The sequence below is a fragment of the Acinonyx jubatus genome, chromosome A1, assembly GCF_027475565.1.
Source record: "Acinonyx jubatus isolate Ajub_Pintada_27869175 chromosome A1, VMU_Ajub_asm_v1.0, whole genome shotgun sequence".
NCBI classification, from domain to species: domain Eukaryota; kingdom Metazoa; phylum Chordata; class Mammalia; order Carnivora; family Felidae; genus Acinonyx; species Acinonyx jubatus.
In genome coordinates this window covers 157,865,490-157,887,964 of record NC_069380.1, presented here as the reverse complement: position 1 = coordinate 157,887,964, position 22,475 = coordinate 157,865,490, and the positions used below count along the sequence as shown (strand labels likewise).

General features: G+C 37.3%; 1 long non-coding RNA gene across 4 annotated transcripts in view; it reads right to left on the bottom strand.

The window, feature by feature from the left end:
- Positions 1–22,475, bottom strand: part of LOC113593339 (uncharacterized) — a 308,036-nt gene that overhangs the window by 17,876 nt on the left and 267,685 nt on the right. For 2 of the 4 annotated variants that reach the window (XR_008299829.1, XR_008299825.1), the window contains 3 exons: positions 16,737–16,911; positions 14,667–14,826; positions 12,769–12,832 (listed from right to left, as the gene is read on the bottom strand). This is a non-coding gene — a long non-coding RNA (uncharacterized LOC113593339). The remainder of the gene's footprint in view (positions 1–12,768; positions 12,833–14,666; positions 14,827–16,736; positions 16,912–22,475) is intronic. The other 2 variants (XR_008299827.1, XR_008299830.1) reach the window with 2 other exon arrangements.

The window sequence follows — 22,475 nt, the reverse complement described above, 5'->3', positions numbered from 1 at the left end:
TCCAGGATGTGAGCAAACAACATTGAGGAAAGACATTTCACACCTTCCAGTTCCTAAGCCTCTATCTTTATACAAAGCCAACATATTGTGTATACTTCAAGCTTTTGCATGAACAATGCAAGTAGCCTGGCACCACCATATCAGCATTTTCTCAAATCCTTGTCTAGGGAAACAGTTATCCATTATCACAGGAACAAGAGTAAATTTATTTTTGCTGCTGAAAAGAAAAAAAATGTTCAACTTAAAGGATTAACAGATATTAAAATAATATTTGTGTAAGGTTAAGCCCACAGACTGGCAAACAGTGAGCTCTCTTGAACATTAATAATCTGGAGATAATACCTGTTATACTTCAAAGACTTTAAACGGAGCCTCTCAGTAGCATGGGAATTAATATGGATGATCAAGAATTCATGGTACAGTCCCAATTTTTAGCTGAATGATCAGAGGCCAATGTTCAATCATTATGTTTCATAGCTATTTGAAAATCTGTAATCAAGAAACATCCTTTAAAGGAAAACTATTTAAGTTGCTCAGCTTGAATGGAGAACATCTCATATTAAATTTCACAAAATTTGTCATCCAAAATAAAGAACTCTTTGGGTCATGTTTGATGCGTTACTGGAAGGTATGAGGGTCAAGTTTATTATATAACCATTACAGATTACACACTGCATTATACTACATTTCAAAGTATCTACAAGCAATATTTCAGATAGTAATGCACAGAATTGGCAAAAATAATAAATAAACGGTAGGAAAGGGATTAGAGGAAACGTAGGGTCTGAGCCTGAGTCATTAGAAAGCAGAGCTGGAGATAAGAGCTTGTTTATTTGGGGAGGTGATCTAGGGAGATAGGAGGGTAGGACAGGGGGAATAAAACAGGGGAAAGAGAGAGAGTCAAAGCCAATTCTAAATGGTGTGTTCTCTAGTTGATCAATACTATGGTCAACTCTGCTTGATCCTCTAGGGATGTTCTGAGGAGCTATATGGATTACATCACAGAACTTATCCCTTGCTCTACCAGGGACAGAAAATAGCAGATGTCACTGACAATCTCTCTCCCCTCATTGGAAAAGAGTTGTCCTATGGAGTATCAATTTCTTTGCATACATATTGTACATATATGATTACTAGTGGTCCTGTATCATAGATCTACATTATAGAGTTAGAGAATCAGTTGGTGATTCAGTGGATAAACTGTATTTTGAAGAATATGCCTCAATTCTGAAGGGTGTTGCTCCCAATCCAATCTCTTACCTGAGCTTGTACCAGCCCATTCCATTGCTATTTCAAGAGTGGCATGGTATATGCTGGGGCAGGTGGATCCTGTGGTTACTTTCCCATTCTTGCACTTTTTTTTTTTGGTCCGAAAACGTTCTAAATTGGTTTGGGGCAATATTGTGTGAGATTCCACAGGTATTCTCTAAGTCTCTGGAGGGTGGTGTTGGTGGGAGTTTCTGGGAAGGTAAAGCCATGTGTGGAGTAGGTATCATTTCTGTTAAAGGTAAATTTCTCTCCTCTCCAGGATGGAAAAGTCTAAAGTAATCACCTGTCAGTTAGTAGGGCTTACTGCAGTTTCCCTTTATCACATCATCCTGTTTATTTCCTTCAAAATACTTTTTCCATTCTGAAATTATGTTGTTTTGTAATCCCAATAAGAATGAAAACTCCTTGAGGTTAGAAGTGCTGCCTCTTTTATATAGTATCATATACTCAGGAGTCCTGGAACATAGTATGGACTGGATAAATACTCCTCTTTTCACTTTGAATTAGTACTCAGTCTTTGGTAATTTATTTCCTTTGGGTGCTGGTCAGAAGGGAACATGCAATTTATTGAATTCTTTTTATATGCCGGACAACTTATGTACATTACATATGATGGGGGTGTTGCCATTCTCCCCATTTTATATTTGAAGAACCAGTTGATAGTCAACTTGATTAGAGTCATACAACTATCCAGATAGGCCTTGGGATCCTAATTCAGGTTTGTTTTGCTCTGAAACTACTGTATCAGGATACCCCATGGGATGACAGTTTGGCACCAATTCCTTGTTATCTCTTTTTGTGGTGATGTGTCAGACTTCTAATGTTCCAGACACCACCAAAAACAATAGACCATCTTTCCCAAAAGTTTATTTCCCACTGAGGTTAATGGCACCATTCATTAGGTCTAAGCAGATAAATAGAGGTGATTTCTAACTTCTCCCTCTTTCTCATCTCTCCCCAAATCTTCTTTTAGTAGCTATATCTGTTAAACACAATGCCAGATGCAGCTACATTTTTGGGATTCGGCTTTTCCTATTTACACAATTTCTATTCCTGACAGAAAATTCAAATGCCATACCATCTTGTTCAAAACTGGTTACCCACAATCCTATGGGTCACTTGTCAAGTCCTATCAATTTGCTTTCTAAATATCTCCTAGATCTGTTCTTTTCTTTAACCAATAATTCCCCAAATGAATTCATGTCCTTGTCAGTATCCACCTAGCTGCTAAACCATAGTGGACATTTGTTATTTCCGTCTATACAAAATCTCTTCCCACTTTCTGCATATAGTACCCATCTTTCCTTTAGGTAACAGATCCTTACATATTACCTTTCTAGGTGTTTTTGGTTTGCCTGTCATAGTCTTCTGCCCCCATGGACATGGAGATGAGCACCCACACCTGGTCAATTAGAATGCTCCATCCTTGTAACCACAATGCTTCATGAAAAAGCACAAGACCCAGCCAGGCCATCTGCCTCCAGAATTTTCTGAATTGAAGGTAGAGTGGGACCTTCTTTTACTTATGTTTTCTGAGGTCAAAAGAAATGATCCTGAGAGTGCCAAGTTCCTCAATACACAGAGAAGCCTGACAAGGTGAGTTCAACACATGGGCAGATGTAGAGGGGAAGGATTGAGTTCTGATGACATGCTTTGATGCTATTTGTTCAATCTTGAGTAAATCCAGTTTCATCCTTGCCTTTCCAGTATAACTGTCAATAAATTAGGTGTTTTTCTTCCAAGTTTAAAATGGGCTGATTTGAGTTTATCTAATTGCAAATTAAAACATCCAGTAATGAACTTGTTTTCTTGCCTAACCCTTGGCAAGGCCCACACACCCTGCTTTGGCATAGCTCTTCTCATGGTTTTACCCACTAATTCATTTTCCATCTTGCTTACAGAGTGGGCAGTCTAAAATGAAAACCTGTTGAAGTTACTCCTTGTTTAATCCTCCAGAAGTTTCCTTTAACTTTATGAGAGTAGACTTCAGTTCAAACTCCTTAATTTATCACATAAGACTAATCTTTCTACTTTCAAATCTCATCTCCTCCACTCTCTACTCTTCTTTTCTCTATTCACAGGCAATTTCTCAAATCCACCAAAGTACTCATACCTCTACAGCACTGTATATGTCGATACCACTGCCTGGAACACCAATTTCTCCTTTTCATCCAGTTGCTTGATACTTCAAGCACCATGGCACCCAGGATATCTTTCCTGAATCTCAGCAAAGACATATTGTTTTGTAATTATTGTTTTGTTTGTTTTTTCCAAGAGACTCAACTTGATGGGATGGGTTCTCTTTATATTTTCTGTGCCTGTAACAATACCTGGAATAAAGTATGTGCCTAGTAAATGTTGGTAAATGAAGGAATGGAGTTACTCAGGTACAGGACCCTTGATGGTATGCCTTAATTATAGAGCAATTAAAACATATAGACCTTAATAACACTGGGACAAATTCTCAGACAATTTAGTTGAAGTAAGATATTAGCTTCCAAAAATAGAATTCAAAATGAAAATCATCATCAAACAAAGAATACTTTCCTTCTTTTCTCTTTCAAAAAATTGCTCCTTACTTTTTGAAAGACTAAGACATAACAGGGTCAAAGTCTGTCTATGTCATGAAATATTCATTCCTGGAATGAACTATTTGATTTTGAAGTATAAAAAATTATTGTAATGATGATGACTCTATCTGTATATAATTAGGTCAGATGTTATACCAGACCTTTATTGACAAGAGGCATAGTTGCTAGAAAAGTTCTCATTCAGTTTTTCCACAAAGCTGACACGGTTAAGGAGAATGGAAAATTTGATGGGGAATGCAGAGGCAAAAGAAATGATGAAGAAACTATTTCTCCTTAGTTTTTTAGTTTCAAGTGATTAACTGTATTGAAGAGATGAATTTCTTTAAGAATACCTGATTCAAACAATATTAGTTTTTTTTTCCCCACAAATGTTAGTTAACATTCTGCCCATGACACATTTGTTCTCTTTGATAAAAGTGGCATCTCAAAGTCTTTCACTAAAGAGAAGTGTCCAAAAATTATTTTGGTCACCATTTCCTGTGTTAAATTTTAGTGAAATTTCAATGTGTATTTGTGAGTGAGTCTGTGTGTGTGTGTGTGTGTGTGTGTGTGTAAGTGTGCATACATGCATGAGTACATGTGTGCTGAAGGAGAAGGACTTTCCAAAGAGAGAGAAATCTTCATGTTACATCTCTTTAAACTGACTAGCTTCCTCAGGACATATCTATTTCTTCCTAGGTCTCTAAATTGACCATCTTTCATTCCAGGTCACTATGGAACTTTCTTATATTATATCCTTCAGTAGTAAGAATCTTCTTTTTTCAAGGTATATTCAGCTTATTTGCAATTTCTTTCCTAGGTATTAACTGAGTTCTGATCTTCCAAAGTTTCTGACATATATTACTCACATTGCCTCTTCTTTGTTTTTGAAATGCAGCATCATCTTACTATACTATCCCAGGTTGACTGCTCTCTTACTTCAATTCTTATTGTATTTTCCTTCAAATAGCTTTAAAATTGGATTAAACTATCCCCTAAAAGCTCCAAGTTGTTTTCTGAACTTCGTTCTCCAGAACCCCTACCTTCATCTAGAATCATCTCTTCAAACTCTGTCCCCCACTCCACTCATCTTGCCAATCCTTCAACTCCTTATACACTCATTTTCCCATACCTTCATGTAACAGTCCTTTGTCATCCTTTAAGATAGCCATCTATGATTAACATCTCTACAACTTACGGTTCAATTTCTCTGTTCTAATGCAGACTGGGGAAGGCTTCCATATTTCTGGCTGTATTTATCTCAAAAGAATAAAACCTACTAACATTGTTTGACATTGAAAATATGGAGTCACTAACAGCTCTGTAAAAGAAGTTTTGAATGCATGTTTCTTTTATATTATGAAAGATAGTAGTCCATTATCCATGCCCTGTAACAATAATCTGTGTCTGGTATGTGGAAAGCAAAGAATGAGAGACACTTTCTTTTATCCCTGTGAATGTGTTCCCAGTGCTAATAAAGAAGTCTAGACTGATGTGCAGAATGAAGCCTTTACTCTGAGGCTTTGTTGGTTTCCAGAAGCAGGGCTTCTTCATCCGGCAGACAGTATCTATATTTCATTACACAGAATCCTCTACTTAATTAGACTGGCTCTTTAAGCAAATTTCTTCTTAAATAGCATTCTCTCTTTGTATTTTCACATCATAGATCAGAACAACTGCGCTCTTAGTTCTTGTTGTACAAAAGGGCGTTAGCAAGTTGTCCCTGGGGACTAGTTAGGATGGACAAAAACATCAACTTGAATCTATCAGAGCCCACACAAGATACTGAAAATTGTATGGCAAACTAATTTTTCTCATTGATGATAAAAATAAAAAAATTCAATAAACATGAATTAAAGTTATTAAATAATAGATTCTTAGAAATTTCACAAGATGTTATTTGTTGGTGGGGGTTTTATGAAAGTATAGCATTCAAGAATTTTTTAGGGGGGAGGGAGAATGTTTAGGTTTGAGTTAAATTTAATTAGGAACATTTTCATAAAAACATTGTATTCCCCTGTTTTTATATGCTTAGAATAAAAAGTTAGCCATTAAAGTTGGAAGAATGTCTGCAGTAATTTGTGAATATAAACATTATGTATATAAGGCCTATTTCCCTTCTTGTATTTACTAACAGATACTATTAATTTTTTTTAATGTTTATTTATTTTTGAGAGAGAGAGAGGGAGAGAGAGAAAGAAAGAGAGAGAGAGAGAGAGAGACAGAATGTGAGCGGGAGAGGGGCAAAGAGAGAGGGAGACAGAATCTAAAGCAGGTTCCAGGCTCTGAGCTGTCAGCACAGAGCCTAATGTGGGGCTTGAACTCACAAACAATGAGATCATGGCCTGAGCTGAAGTTGAAAGCTAAACTGACTGAGCCACCCAGGCACCCCTACCAATAGACACTATTAAGAAAACTGCTTGGGGTGTGTGGGTGACTCAGTTGGTTAAGTGTCTGACTCTTGATTTTGGTTCAGGTCATGATCGTGGTTCATAAATTTGAGCCCCGCGTCAGGCTCTGCACTGACAGTGCAGAGTCTGCTTGAGATTCTCTCTCTCCTTCTTTCTCTGCCCCTCTGCCTCCCACCCCCCCCCCCAATAAATAAATAAACTCAAGAAAAAAAAGAAAACTACTCATTAAGATAGCGACATATAAGATAATGATACAAAAATGGTTATCCTTATTATTTTAACCAATAGGTAGTTTGTCTGTCTATAGTAATTTGGTTTCCAAATTCAAAGATCATATCACTAATGGGGGAAAATAATTAAAGTAAAGGATATTTTTTCCAGTGTGAGTTCTCTTTATAATTTACAGTACTTGTTGGCACATAAATTTCAAGTAAATTTGCTCTGCCCAGATTTTCTTAGTAAATTTAGGCAACCGATCAATATTGCAGGCTTCTGTGCTGCTTGTCACAGGAAGCACCTGGATCTTTTATCTGTCCATACTATGGAGATTTCGCAGGTAATTTCCAGCTTAAGTCTCTTTGGTTGCCTAGAGCCAGGTAAAACACATTGGATAGCTGGAGCGATAATTTTGACAATAAAAGTTACTACATAAGGAAAATGAAGTTTCTAATTGGGCCCAGGTGTTCCTGTTTGACGTTCCTTGTTTGGAGGCCATGAAGAGTGATGAGTTCACCTCAGCTTCATTCTGCCAGGTAAAACTGGGGACCTTCGGCTACAACTGCTTTAAAAAGAATTTCATCCATGGAGTTCTGTCTACAACCACCTTATTAATTTGCGTGGACTGTAATATTTAGGTGGGTTGCTTGAAAATGTTTACTTCATAATTGAAAATAAAACTATTTGATTTCATGGCCTGAAGGGTTAGCTCCTCTCAGAGGGACACCATATTTTGATGGTGTCCTACAGTGACTTCTCTACAATAATGGCAGCAGCTAGCAATCTTTCTGAAGATAGTGTCCAGGTATGAGGATGTGCTAATCATAGCAGACAAAGCTTGCAGGCCCAGGCTGAACTGGCAAGTCAGTTTCTGTTTCTAATTCTGTAAGAGCATCTTCAAAGCCACCTGCAGAAGGCAGGCTTTTCAGCTATCTCTCAAATCAATCCATATTTCCTGAGCTTCTGTGTTCTGGAAACCATATCGCTCTCAGAGAAGGAGGACACTTAGAGATCATTACTCAGAGCCCCTCCCCTCTCACTTCCTATTTTATAAATTGAATTGAGGTCTTGAAAGGGTAAATGAATTGTCCAGACTACACAGTTACCTGATGGCTTTGCTGAGACTAGAGCCCCATATTCTGCGTCCCAGTCACAGTTCAGTGCTATGCTGGTAAATTCTGTCTCTCTGCTCTGTTGTAATCACTATTTTCCATAGACTCTCTAGATCTGAAATGTTCTTTTCTATATTAATTTCATTTTGGCTCCCAATTCTGGTTCATTATCTTGATTCGTCAAACCATTGCTATACAAGGCCCATGCTAAAAGTTCGCATCCTGGCCCTCCCTTCACCAGAAACTTTTCTCCTCATTAGAAATCGCAAAGAGAGAAATATGCAGTTTTTCTTTCAAGACTGTGCTTTCTAGTTCCACTTCAAACATCAACTTTACCTTTTCTGACCCTCTGCTACAACTAAATGATAACTACCCTTCCACTAAAATGCTATGGAGATTTGTACCTTACTTGTGGAATAATTGCTCCTGTGTACTTATCTTAGGCTATTTATGAGTTATACGAGGACAGTGAGCATGTATATCGTCTTCAGATTTAAAGTGAAAGCTTATTATAAGTCATCACAGTTGGCATAGTATTAAAAATGCTATTTTAGGGGCGCCTGAGGGGCTCAGTCGGTTAAGCATCTGACTTTGGTTCAGGTCATGATCTCATGGTTCATGGGTTCAAGCCCCACCTCTGGCTCTCTGCTGTCAGTGTGGAGCCTACTTCGGATCCTCTGTCTCCCTTGCTTTCTGCCCCTCTCCCACTCTCTCAAAAAAATAAACATTAAAAAATAAAATAAAATAGTTTATAAAAATGCTATTTTGGGGATGTTATTATGAATGTAGTAATTTTTCAAGGAGTATATACTCTCTAGGAATATTTAATCCAGTATTAGCACATTACCTTCTTTCTGCCCACTGTCAAAGTCAAGGTTCTTGTGTTTTTAGCTCTCCTGAGTAGTGAGATTTCTACCTTCACATGGGCCAGGTCATCCCCAACATAAAGATTCAGATAAAGAGAGCCCAGAATTTTGGATTGCTTGTGTACCCACTACCTCAGATGGATTCCTGTCTTGGATTCCTATCTCTCTCCTGTGCCTGAGGTGTCTCCCCACTAACCAAGAGGCATATCTGCATATGGGTCCTTCCCTTTATTGTCCGTATCATTTGGCTTCTCAGTCTGGCAAAGTTTCTCTTGCAGTGAATAACAGATTCTTCATTAAATATGACACTTGCATTCCTAACACATTTTTATGTGATGATGTTGGTCCAGACACCACTCTTCGGGAATTGCTGGTCTAGAAAAACATTTTCTTTTGTTTTTTTGTTTTAAAAAGTACTTGTATTTTTAAAAAGTGTTAGTCTTGAAATGATTTCAAATTTACTAAAGTTGTAGTAAAATACACAGAGTTCCACTATACCGTTTACTCAGATTCCCAATTGTTTATATTTCTGAACCATTTGAGAATAACACTTCTGTATCTAACCAATTCCTAGTTGTATCTGCCTAATATCAGAATGCTAACCTGTTACCAGCTCAGCTATTAACCTCTTTGTTTTCTTTTTTTAATCTACTATTTTATCTTTTGCTTTTAAAATTTGAGAAGTTATAAAAAAGGAATTTTCAATTTTGAAAATCCCCTTAAAACCTCATTTTGAGGGAGAAGTTTACTACTTGTATCCAATTTTTGAATAACAGAGGGTCAAAGGTATACAGAATCTCTGGAAACCAGAACTGGTGAGTTGGAAACCACTGGTGGAGCACTCCTGCAATGTTGAGATGAACACTTGCATTTACGTGGTACTTCCTACAAGCAAATTGCTTGAGCTTTAGTTTTCTTAGTTATTTATTTCAACAACTACATGAAATATATAGGAAGCTTGATCTGTTAATTGGATTTCCTTTATAGAAAATCTTTAGAAACAGTCTTTCTCCCATGTTGAGATGGATTTGACTTTCCAATCTTGAATTCAAGAACTATCTCTAAATATTGTTTTACAGGCAGATAGATTAAAGAAAAAAATTATTTGCCAAGAAACTTCATTGGGGCACCTGGGTGGCTCAGTCGGTTAAGTGTCTGACTTTGGCTCAGGTCATGATTTCACAGTTCGTGAGTTCGAGCCCCATGTCGGGCTCTGTGCTGATAGCTCAGAGCCTGGGGCCTACTTTGGATTCTGTATCTCCCTCTCTCTCTGCCTGTCCCTGTTCATGCTCTGTCTCTCTCAAAAACAAATAAAACATTAAAAAAAAGGAAATTTTATTAATCTACAAAATCGTCCACAGTCTTTTCTCTCACTCAGTAGTGTCAGGGTCTGATTCCAGTGAATATCACAGGCTTTGAGAAGTCTACTACAGGGACCGAGGATAATAGTTTTAATTTTTATGAAACAATTTATCTTCCTGGGATGTGATTTATTTTAGGCATGCCCCAATTTCTTTCAAGCCTTAGGCCCAAGTGTCTGTGATAATTTGCAACACTTGGTGCAATAACCTGGTGTTCTCCACATTCAGCGTAGGATTACTGCTTCTAATTTTGCAGACAGAAAACCAAGGGACATAATAAAGTGAAAAATGTCACCAGAAGTCAGCAGAATAGCTAGATTAGACTTCAATCGTTTAATTCACTATCAAGTTAGAAACTCTCTCACTTGTTAACTTCTTATTCAGTCTGATTTCCATCCCAATGCATGGGTCTCTTCATCTATTCCATGCATGAAGCTTCATTTACTTCAAAGGCTCTCCTATATAGAGGAGAAAGAATGAGTACCTGGCCTGATTGGTATTCTGCCTTGAGCTTTGTAAGGATGTTTGTTGAAGACTAATGGTTGATGTGGACTCCATGAAGAAGACTCAAACCTTGACCTGTTGTTTAAAATGATATGTTACACAATACAAACCTGATGGTTAAAACGATTAGCCATCAGAATCCATCTATTGGCCTTTAAAGCCAAATAATTTTGCATGATAATTTGCCCAATACCGACATGAGACTTTATGTTGAGGGGTATCTGCCATATGATTTTAATAACTCCTCTTATCCCTTAGTAGTCTTCTACTCCTCCTGATATGCTGATCAATTTGTCAGTATTCAGAGGCAAAAATCCATTTTAATGTTGATTCTGGTGACCTATCATCCAAAACATAAAACTCCCACTCCTCCCTAATGCCTCCTCACACTATTTCAAATAATTTAAGTGAAATAAAAATGACATCTGTTTTTACTTTCAGAAACTTACTTCTATCCCTGCTGCCCTGTCATTGATGATCACCCCTAACTGGAAGCTGACTTTGGGTTTCTCTGTATTCATGTTTTCCTTTTCCCTCTAGTGTGCTCTAAGTGAACTGTGCCCATTCAGTACCACTCCTGCGGCCCCTCCCCCCCATTATTATATTCATATAATAAGCATGAACGGATAAAGGAACAGCTGCTATAAAATTTTGCGCACATATTTATAAAGTCAAAGATCAAAGATGCTGACTTTGAAGCAGATAAGGAAACAAAGGATAATATTCCCTTTCTTTATGTCCAGGGCCTCACGCTGACCACTCTGCTGGTGGGGAAGCCACTTAAACACCACTTAAGAAATAGGGCTTTAGGCAGGAAGAATTCTCATGGAAAACAGACACATTCAACTTCTACACAGTAAGAAGATCTCCATTTGGAATGACCTGTTATTCTCCCTTATTATCGCTCAGCATTCCAAAGCAATGTGGATGAACAATAATGCTGTGGCTGTTGGGACTCATAAAAGCATTGAGCGGTTGGGGCTTGCCCAATGAAATCCAATTTAGTGCTTAGTTGAAGGGAGACTTGTAGAGTAAAATGGCGTATTGCACTTTAGGATCACCCTGCTAATTCTATCTGCTCTTCTACCGATTTGACTGCTGCTGCCCTGTTGCGTTGTTGCTCTAGGCTGTGTGAATAAAGAGCTTTAGAGGAAATCATAAATACTTGATTTAATTAAGACCATTACCAACACCACGTCTAGCCTCCTTTCTCCAAGTGCCAAGGTATGGATTACTTTTGAACAAAAGTGATGCCATAAATACGTAGGGACGAAATGCAGTTCCTGTTTTGTGGTTTGTAAAAAAGAGTGCATCACAACAAGATGCCCTGTAGCAATGAAAGATTTTCTGGTCAGCAGTTTCCTTTGGAGTAGAGGTTTCCAGGGCTAGAGGCTAGGGGGATACACAGTCAAACCTTTTCACATCAGTCAAAAAAGAAAAGGAAAAAAAAAGCAGCTCTAGTTCAGCCATTTGATCCTATGCTGAGATATCCAGTGCTGTTATTTTAAAGCCACAAGCCACAGGGATTGTGCTATTTTCTGCTCCAGCTGGACAATTTCGACTTTCATGCAAATCTCTGCATTAATGTGAAGAACAATGTCAATCCTGTTCATCCACTGACCCTTGTATTTTGTTTGAAGAATTCATTATATTTATCCAGATGCTCTTACTAATATTGATAATCATTGAATAGCATGAATAAATTTTATCCACTCTGGATCTTTCCTGGGGTTAAATATATTCCTTCTTTTTAATTTTTTTTTTTTATGGATAACTAGCTCATCCTGTTTTGCCTGGGGTTTTCCTGGTTTTAAAACTGAAATTTCTGCTCACTGAGACACTGCTTAGTCCAGTTGGTAACTGTTTCTTTTCTCTGTTTTCAGTTCTGCACTGTGCCTTGTAAATCACCATCAGAATGTTTTTTATATACTTTAAAGTCTTATGCCACAAGTTCTATGGCCTCAGCTAGCTCTAAAACAAAACAAATTTTGACTGGGATTGCATTGAATGTGTAGATGGTTTATATGCACAATGGAATACTACGTGGCAATGAGAAAGAATGAAATATGGCCTTTTGTAGCAACGTGGATGGAACTGGAGAGTGTGTTGCTAAGTGAAATAAGTCATACAGAGAAAGACAGATACAATATGTTTTCACTCTTATGTGGATCCTGAGAAACTTAACAGAAGACCATGGGGGAGGGGAAGGAAAAAAAAAGTTAGAGAGGGAGGGAGGCAAACCAAAAAAGACTCTTAAAAACTGAGAACAATCTGAGGGTTGATGGGGGGTGGGAGGGAAGGGGTGGGTGGGTGATGGGTATCGAGGAGGACACCTTTTGATGAGCACTGGGTGTTGTATGAAAACCAATTTGACAATAAATTTCATATTAAAAAAATAAAACAAAACAAAAACAAAACAAAAACAAAAAACAACCCATTGAAAATTAACAGTAGCGTACCTTATCCTTGAGCACAAACGATTTCAAGAACTAAAGCTACTTCATTTTAGTTCTGCTCCTCACACTTCCATAGGAGAGAAAAGAAAAAAAAAAAGCACAAGAAACACATTACCACATCTATTGGTAATCCTAATTATGAGTGACTTTCAAATTCTACTATTTGATTCTTCCCTTTTGGAAATTTCCTTTTGTGAAAGAGGCTAAATGTAGCTAACTTTTACTGAGTGCCTTAATATATACCAAGTACTGTCTAAGTCCTTTAAATGAATTTGCTTTTTTTAATCCCCTCAAATTCCAGTGAAGAGAGTCTAATTATGGAGTTGCACAAGATGTGTGCTACACAACTCCAGGGGGCACCAATTACATAGATGAGGTAGTTGTGCTGAAAAAGTAGATATTATTATTATTCCATTTGTTAGATGAAAAAACAGCAGCACAGAGAGATCAAATAACGTGCCTATGACCAAACAGCTAGTAAGTGGTAAATAGGTTTACATTGGCAGTCTTGTTTCAGTGCTGCCAATGGGGCCTATTTCTAATAACACTTGCAATAGCAAATCCTTACTCATATTTGAAATGCGTACTTACATATCTGTTGTTTCTCTGCCTTTATTTACCCAAAGCTGTCCTGAAATTGTTCCATTCGTAGAGCCTAATCCCACTACATTGCTTAACTATGTCTTTTAAAATTTATTTATTGTTTTTCTATTTCCTCATAATTATTGTTGGGCAAAATGGAACCTAAAAATATGTGTACCTTTCCTGGTTCATTATGAAAATATAACTTAAAGAACAATACTGCCCAACAGAATTTTCTGTGATGATGGAAGTGTCACATATCTATGCTGTCCAATTTTAGGAAACACTAGCCATGTGTTGCTATTGAGTACTTGAAAAGTAGCTAGTGCTGCTGAAGAACTAAATTTTAAATTTTATTTAATTTTAATTAATTTTATATTAAATTTAAATAGCTGCATGTGGCTGGGGGCTACCATATTGGGCAACATAGGTCTTAAGCCATTCACTTATTAAGGTCATCTTAATATTTATTATGAATATTATACTCATTGCTTCATTAGTTAGAAATATACCTGTCCACTGGCTCCTACATGACTATATTTAAAGGACAGGTAAGAATGGGGCAGGAAGGAGAGAGAAGTCACACCAGGGGGATCCATACTTTCAATTTCCTGTGCTTGTTTTATTCAGCAATGTTTGTAAGGGTGCAAAGATAATCACAGAGTAGATTACTTGGGGGGCCATAAAACCCATGTTTAGGCATTTTTACAGGCACTGGACACAGTAGGGTTTCGAGTCATCAAGATGAAGATAAACATAAGAATCATGGCTTTATAGGAAAATTATAAAAATTACCTCTGAACTATCAATTAGCCTTCGTTATCGCCTGTCTCCTTCCTCCATCTCTCTATATTCATCCACAATTTTATGTATCACACGTGTAATAGGAATGCAGTTTGTTTTCTGCTATTTTAATACACTTTTAACACAAGATGTATCTGAGATTTGTGATAAAAGACTCTTGGGAAATTTCTTCAAAATAAAGTCAGCTTCAAGTCATAAACTTTGACTTTTTTGACTTTGTTCCTTTGAATGATTGGGTAGAACAGAGACCCCTAAAAAAAGAAGAGGTGATTATGAAAACAAGCTGGATGACTAGTTTCTCCATTTAAGGTCTTTTCCTGGCTTTGCTTGACTACTATAGTCGCAAATCATTAGTCTTGAAAAGAATGTTCACAGGGAAACTACCTTACGGTGCAAACGCATTTGGAGCAGGTGCGCGTGCTTTATTACATGCCCATGAGCACCAGTGAGGCCTTTGTTGTTGGCCACCCTTCTCCCCAGGGCTTGGCCTCTCTCCAGAGTCTCCTTTCACTTACTTTGCCAGCCAAATCTCCCTTTGCTTGCAGGAAGAAAGTATCTGTAGCGGCACTATGTGCTACTTGACTTTTAGCTTGTAGTATCAGCTGCTGCCATCAGTTCCTTCATCGGCAGTCTCACTTGTCCACTTAAAGTGAATTCGTCCGGTAGTAATGCCCGCTACAACACACAACGCTCAGTTACATTTGGATGTCAGATAAATAATGAGTACATTTTTAGTAGAAGTATGTTTCAAAATTTGTATGGAACATAATTTTTAAGTCTATCTCAAATTTTGCATGAGACATACTAAGAAATTATTTGTTGTTTATCTGAAATTCAAATTTAACTAAGCATCCTTTATTTTTATTTGCTAAATCTAGCAATCCTCATCAGGAGCATTCTCTTCATCGTAACAGCAAGGAAAGAGCTGATGCAACTCAAACTTTGTGGGAAGGCATCACAAGTCATTTGAACAGTGTGTTCACCTTTCAGAAATACCAGATATGCTCTTCTTGGAGTGACTAACACTTTAATAATGGCAATAGTCACTGAATCTGAATCTTAGCTATGACAAAAGAGTGTTGAGAGGACTAATGACTTATTGACGGGCTCTGGCCGAGCACCTCATGGAGCTTCATTTGATCACCAGAATAGAACAGCAGTTTAAAGTACAGACGGTCAATGACTAATTCAGAGCTGGGAACTTTATTTTTTTATTTATTTTATTTTATTTTATTTTTTGTGCTTTTTTTGCTTTTCTCTCCTATGGAAGTGTGAAGAGCAGAACCAAATGAAATAGCTTTAGTTCTGGAAATCGTTTGTGCTCAAGGATAAGTCATGCTACTGTTAATTTTCAGTAGGTTGTTTTTGTTTGTTTCGTTTTGTTTTGTTTTACAGCTAGCTGAGGTGATAGAACTTGTGGCATTAGCCTTCAAAGTATAAAAACATTCTGATGGTGATTTACAATGCACAGTGAAGAACTGAAAAAAAGAGCAGAGAATGTGCCATAATAAAATTTGTATTACATAAAATCAATGATACAGACATCAATGCCATTGTTCATCATCTTGCTAATGACAGGGGGACAGGGCCAAGAAGACAGCATGACTTTGCAGCCCACCTAGCAACTTCTGGCTCTATCAGAGGTAATACTAAACTAGAGGCGAAGCCACCATGCTCAGTCCCAAACATAGCTCTTTTATAGCTGTCTGAATTTGTTTCATCTCCCCTTTATTCTTGGATTAGTGGCTTTAAAATGGAAATGCTGGATTCATTTCAGTTATTAGACTGATGTAAGCATTGTAATTCTCTCTCTTGAATTCTTAAATGTGTTGATTGTACTCTGGGAATTTTATGGTTCTTTTAAAAATACTGAAAGTGCTTTGCTCCATTTTTCTGATGTAATTGCTTGTACTATTTAATTCCCAACTCTATTATATTTGAACTTTTGCAGAGGAATCAAAGAAACACAAAAGACATTCTAAATGATAAATTTCCATTTCTTCTTTCAAAATACAAATAAAACTAGTTTGTCATAAATTGGAGGAAAAGAAAATTGCGTTAAGGTGGAACTTATTCAGAGTCAGAAGTCTTGTTTTTTTAAAGGAAATACTCTGGTGACCAAAACAAATGGTGGTGAGTTGGTGACACAATAATAATTGGCAGTCTCTAGTGTCCAAAGCCATTTGCTTGAATTATTTATGTCTCAAAACTGACAGGAATTTCATAAAAGCAAATAAGGCAAGTCCAGCGGGTGTCGTTTACATGATGCAATCACACATCTGATTGACTGCAGGTCTCATCTGCCAGAGCTGATGCCTTAAAAACCCAGGGGAGGAGTTTATTTCAAGACAGTCCCATACCCATCAAGGTTTGATTAGTTCTTCACCAGCTTGATTCCACTGATTGTCAAAAGCAGGTTGACAGAGAAGAACAATGCAGCTACTGTTTGCTTTAAAGCACCTCAGCCCGCAGGAATTGCCACTGAATTGTACCCTTAGACTTTGAAATGATTGTTCAGTCCCCTAAAAAATACTTTCAAAAATTATCAGTAACCAACTGAATTATGATTTGTTGCTTTATAGTACCTGAAATGTGGCTGTTGCAGTCTGGCAAACTCCTTGGATGGTTTTTCAGCTTTGTCTCTGGGACTCAGCTGGTCCTTAATGTCTTCTCTCACTCCTCATTAACTTGGTTTTCTCCCACTGCAGTTTCCTTCTGGCAAGGTGGATGGAGATAGGGCCATGGTTCCATTGTACTGGCCTTTGGAGTTAGAATAGTAAGTGAGAAAAATGAAATTGCCCCAAGACAATTTACATAGTCTTCATTACAAACAGATGAGTGGCTCTTCCTACCCATTTTAATGTGAACTTTGGAGTAATGCTCATGGAGTTCATGATCCTTAAAATTTAAGTTTATCTTATATATTTTAAAAAAGAGATTTTAATGTGCAAAGAGAGCAACATACTTATGAAATTTTCATTTAAGTTTGTATTTACTTTTGCCTTGGACATTACAACAGACTTTGGGAATTAAATGAATGACTTATAATACTCTTCAGAATTTTTGTATCTATGGAATATTTTATATTCCATATTTTTAGATATTTTGAATATTTAGTTCATCAAAACTGTGGAAATAAATTGTTCAGAATATTATGGTCATTGTTCATAATTGCTAAAGTCATTGCCACGTCAGTTGATGTCAATGACAAGTCATTTCCTTTGAATACTGCCATTTGTGACAACATGGATGAAACTTGAGGGCATTATACCAGGATAAGTCAGAGAAAGACAAATACTGTATGTTCTCACTTATACATGGAATCTAAAAAAACAAACTCAGAGAATCAAGGAGTAGAATGCTGGTTGCCAGCAGTGGGAGGGGTGGGGGAAATGAGGAGGTGTTGGTCACAGGCTACAAGCTTCCAGCTATAAGATGAATAAATCCTGAGGATCTAATGTACACTATGGTAACCATAGTTAACAATACCGTATTGTGTACTTGAAAGTTGTTAAGAGAGTAGATCTTAAGTGTTCTTACCACACAAAAAAATGTTAATTATGTGACAGGATGGAGGATGTTAGGTAACACAATACGTAAGTGTTGCATAGTATGTGTATGAAGTCAACACATTGGATGATTTGAACTTATATGATGTTAAATGTCAATTGTATCTCAATAAAGCTGGGAAAAAAAAGTTCTGGAGATGGATGGTAGTGATGGCTGCACAACAGTGTCAGTACACTTAATGCATTCAAACTGCCCACTTAAAAACGGTTAAAATGGGAAATTTTATGTTATGTATATTTCACCACAATAAAAAAAGAAATATAAAAAATTATTTTCTTTGGACATCCGTGATGTAAAATGAATTAATGGTTGACAATTAATGGTTGAAAATGAGGAGCTGCTGATAAAGGTTTCTGAAAAACAAACACTGCCCTATTCATAAGTAAAAGTTCCGGGGCAAGGCATTCAACATTTGCTCTTTGGTGGGGTTTGGGACAGTGGAGAACTCTGAAAGATGAAGGGAGAGTTAGCTCATCCAAGGGCCAGTTTTAAGAGGAAAGAATGGCTGACTTGTCCCTAGAAGAGAACGCATTTGTTTCAAAAATATTCCACTGGGGGGCCTCTGGGTGGTTCAGTCGGTTAAGCTTCTGACTTCACTCAGGTCATGATCTCACGGTTCGGGAGTTTGAGCCCCACATTGGGCTCTCTGCTGTCAGCATGGAGCCTGCTTCGGATCCTCTGACCCCTCTCTCTCTGCCCCTCCCCAACTCGCGCGCCTGTGCACTTTCTGTCTCTGTCTCTCTCTCTCTCAAAAATAAATAAACATTAAAAAAAAATTCCACTAGAGGCAAAAAGGCCTATTTCATATCCTAACCCATTTCTCTGTTCCTTCTAATTACCTTTTCCCAAGTCAGTGGTATAGTGTTTCTTCTCTTTTATGCTGAATACAAACATAAAAGTTCTCATTGTTACACACCCAGGTGTCCAGGTGTATAATTGCATCAGCAGGAAAAGAAAAGATTTCTTTTTCCAACGGGACACTTAGAATAAAAGCTAGAGCTAGAAAAGCTTTTATTAAGCAGATTATCTTTTCAGTGGTACCTAGCTTTCCTGACCTTCCTAGAATGTCCCACACTCAAGTTCCAACTGGGTAGAGGAAACTGCTTCTCCTGCCACTTATCTACTTTAAATGTTTGTGGTCCTGGTGTGAGAGGGGAATGTCTCCAGAAATCACGCTGGGATTTGTTCAGACTTTTCAGAGCTCCCCTGTTCCAGGCACATGTGAAAAGGTTTAAGTCATGCAAATATCACGAATAAATGAGTCGTATTCATCTCCAACTCGTGTTTACAAAGATGTGCTGGACACCTGGGAAAGCAGTCAAACCTCAGTCAACACTTGACATTAAGTTTAACCTCCTCCTAAGGAAATAAGCACTTAAAATTTGCTGAGTCATCCGACTCTCACACTTTTCATGGGAACCGTGCACTAGGAGGTTTCAGATATATCCTTCCACTGGGTGTGCTCACAGTTGGAAAATATCTATTATTTTTTTACTGCGCAGCCTGGTGTTTTTGGAACATGGCTCCTTCTTGTAAACATATTAAGATACTTTAAATTCTAAGCTTTCCTTCTGTTAGCCAGTCTGCCCTTCTCATCCTCCTCCCAAGGTCTCTCAACTCCTCTGTCTTGTTCAGAGAACAGCAAGAGATGACACACTGGTCACATTCACATCAGCAAAGGCAGGCAGATGACTATTCTTAAAAAATAGGCAAGTATTATTTCTCCTTAAAGTGGCAGGATATTTTACATCATTAGGATACTTATTAAGGAGTACCTTTAATTGCGTTGTTTTTAGGCAATTAATGAGCATTGTCTCAGCACCCACAGATAATGAATGGGTTAGTGAATGAGGATCTAGGAGACTGGACATGGTCTCTGCTATCAACGAACATATAATAGATGATCATCATAATAAATACCCAATAGAAATATGCGCAAGTGAAAAACCCTAACTAGGAACCAGGAAGAACACTTACTTTTGAAACAGAGTGTTGATGTTAGTAAGGAAAAGTTTCCAAACAGCTTTATTGCTACAGAGTGAATATGAATTCATTAAATGTGATGGGAGAAGGTTATGAATATTCAGAATTTATCCATTTCTGAGCTATATCCATCAAAGAACTGACAACTGCATAACTATCTCACATTTTGGGTATGTGAGATACATTGGAGAAATTAATAATTTTTACTATGGAGAAAATACCCATCTCCTCCAGACACGCTGTACTCTACCCTTCCCTAATTTGTTCTGTTTGCTTTGGCAGACTTAATAGTATCTTTGCAGTATTTTGCAAGGGAGAGTGCCTGGGGAGAGGACAACCCCCCCCTCCTTTTCCCTCTTACTACTAGATAGCAGCTCATTCAAGAAATGTGAAAAAATGGTATAGCTGAATTGTAGACCGAGGTACCACTATACAGATTCTAGCATAAATATATGTTAGCAGAGAGTAAAGAAAGTTGGTTGACAGAGAATGTTCCAATTGCTTTGGTGGAGGTATGAGGATTTTGCTGAGTAAAGACAATATTCTATTCCTCATTTTTTTTTTCTTTAGAGGATAAAGTGTAGTTAAATCAATATCAGAAGAATATAGTTGGAGATTACAGAGAGGAAAAAATCTGGATGCCTTAAAGATGTTACATTTCTTTAAGCTACTATGGGTTTGTGAACTGTAGTCACTTCTTGTGCCATATTTTATTGTGAAATGTTACAGGAGATATGATTGATTTAAACTTTGGTTGTATATTATTTCAAAATGTTAGATTAAATCACAAGTAACAAGTGAGTAAAAGGGTTAACAATTTGCTTTCATTTGACCTGTGTTAAATTCCTGAGATTTAATTTGAATTTTTAAAAACAAGTAGTTATTTCTAAAACCAGCTTCTATGAACAAGTCATGGATAATGCTAAAACATAGTGGTGAAGCTGAGGGCTTGCTTCAACTGGTAAGTAAGATGGCATATTCAGTGCCCAATACTTAATGTAGTCCTACCTTAAGATCTGCTATAGATGGGATGCTTACATTCCCCCCAAATTCATATGTTGAAGTCCTAACCTTCATTGTGGTAGTTATGGGAGGTGAAGGTTTGGGGAAGTAAGTAGGTCCTAAGATAAGAGCCCTCATGAATGGTATTGGTACCTTTATCAAAGAGACCCCACAGAGTTCCCCGGTCCTCCTAACATGTGAGGTTATAGAGAGAAGATGGTTGTCTCAGAACCAGGAAGCAAGTTCTCAAACACTGAATGTGCCAGTGCTTTGATCTTGGACTATCCAGAATCCAGAGCTATGAGAAAAAATTCCGTTTTTAGTTCTAAACTACCCAGTCTTTTCTCTCTCTCCGTCTCTCTCTGCCCATCCCCTGCATTTGCTCACACACATTCTGTCTCTCTCTCAAAATAAATGAACTTAAAAAACAAACTACCCAGTCTATGGTATTTTGTTATAGCAGCACGAACAGACTTAGTTTCTTTTTCTAGTTGGATTTCACGTGGAGTAGCTACAAGTTGATATAAATGCTTTTGTGTCAATAAGCAGAAGGATTCTGAGGTTGAGGCAAGCAAACCTATTTTTCTGAGTAGCACATAGCCAATTCAGGTAGCATTGGTTTTGCTAATATTAGCCATGTAAATAAAAATAGGTAATAATATTTTCTTATAAGTATATAGACATTTCCAAAGTACCTCCTATCCAATTTTCACATAAGTTATTTCATCATGTACAATATTCTTGGGAAGAAGGGATATCAATGTCACTATTTACTAAATAGGAAAAGTTATGGGCTCTAAGAGTTCAATTCACTAAGAAAACAATTTTCCTAAAACCAATTTGCTGAAAGCTAATTTCCCAATAAGCTGAATCACTAAATGATAATTCAGTAACAAAAATTTGAATTTAATAATAAGAATAATATATTCATGGCCATTAAATGAATTTTAAAAATGTTTCTTAAGACATAGTTGGTAAACTAGTGAATTTTATGAATTTTTCATTTGGCAAATTGATTGTTTAGTACTTTGGCTTGCTTTCAAACTGACAAATTCATTCATTTAATACTAAAATAATGCATTTAATGAGCACATACTGTATGTCAGGGATTGGATGTTTCCTACTGAATGAGGTAGTAGTACATACATTAAAGTTAGTGGAACAGAGAGTCGAGAACATTGTCACAGAACAGTGTGCTATAATAGTCATGTTATGGGAATACAGAGGAAGACCATAGGGGAGAAACAGCCATTCCATCTGGTCACAGGAGGGTTCTAAGAGGAGGTGATACTTGAGCTGAGATTTAGAGGCTGAAAGTGATTTACCTAGGGGATGAGCAAGTGATCAGAATGTAGGTCAAGGGATCAGAATATGCTTAAGGCAGTGTTTTCAAACACTGGTGACAGTGTTCATGAAATAAATGTCAAATAAAAATAAAGTCAAGATTGACATTTTAAAAAGTAAAACAGAATGGAACAAGAAAATACCAGGAGGCACTGGATGGGATCAGGTAAGTATTATTTTGTGTAAATCTGTTTTAAATAGGTATATGTCATATGTATGTCATATTATCACAGTCAATAGATAAATAAGGCACATAAGATAGGGAGAATATGTTTATAAGGGTGCTATATGTAGACTGTTAAAGTGGGGAGAAAAAATTCAATGTGAGAGACTGTAGGCAGAAATGCCTGGACAAATAGAGACCAGATTATGGAGTCTATAGGCATTCTATGAGGTTTGAACTTGATCCTGAAGATAAAAGGAGT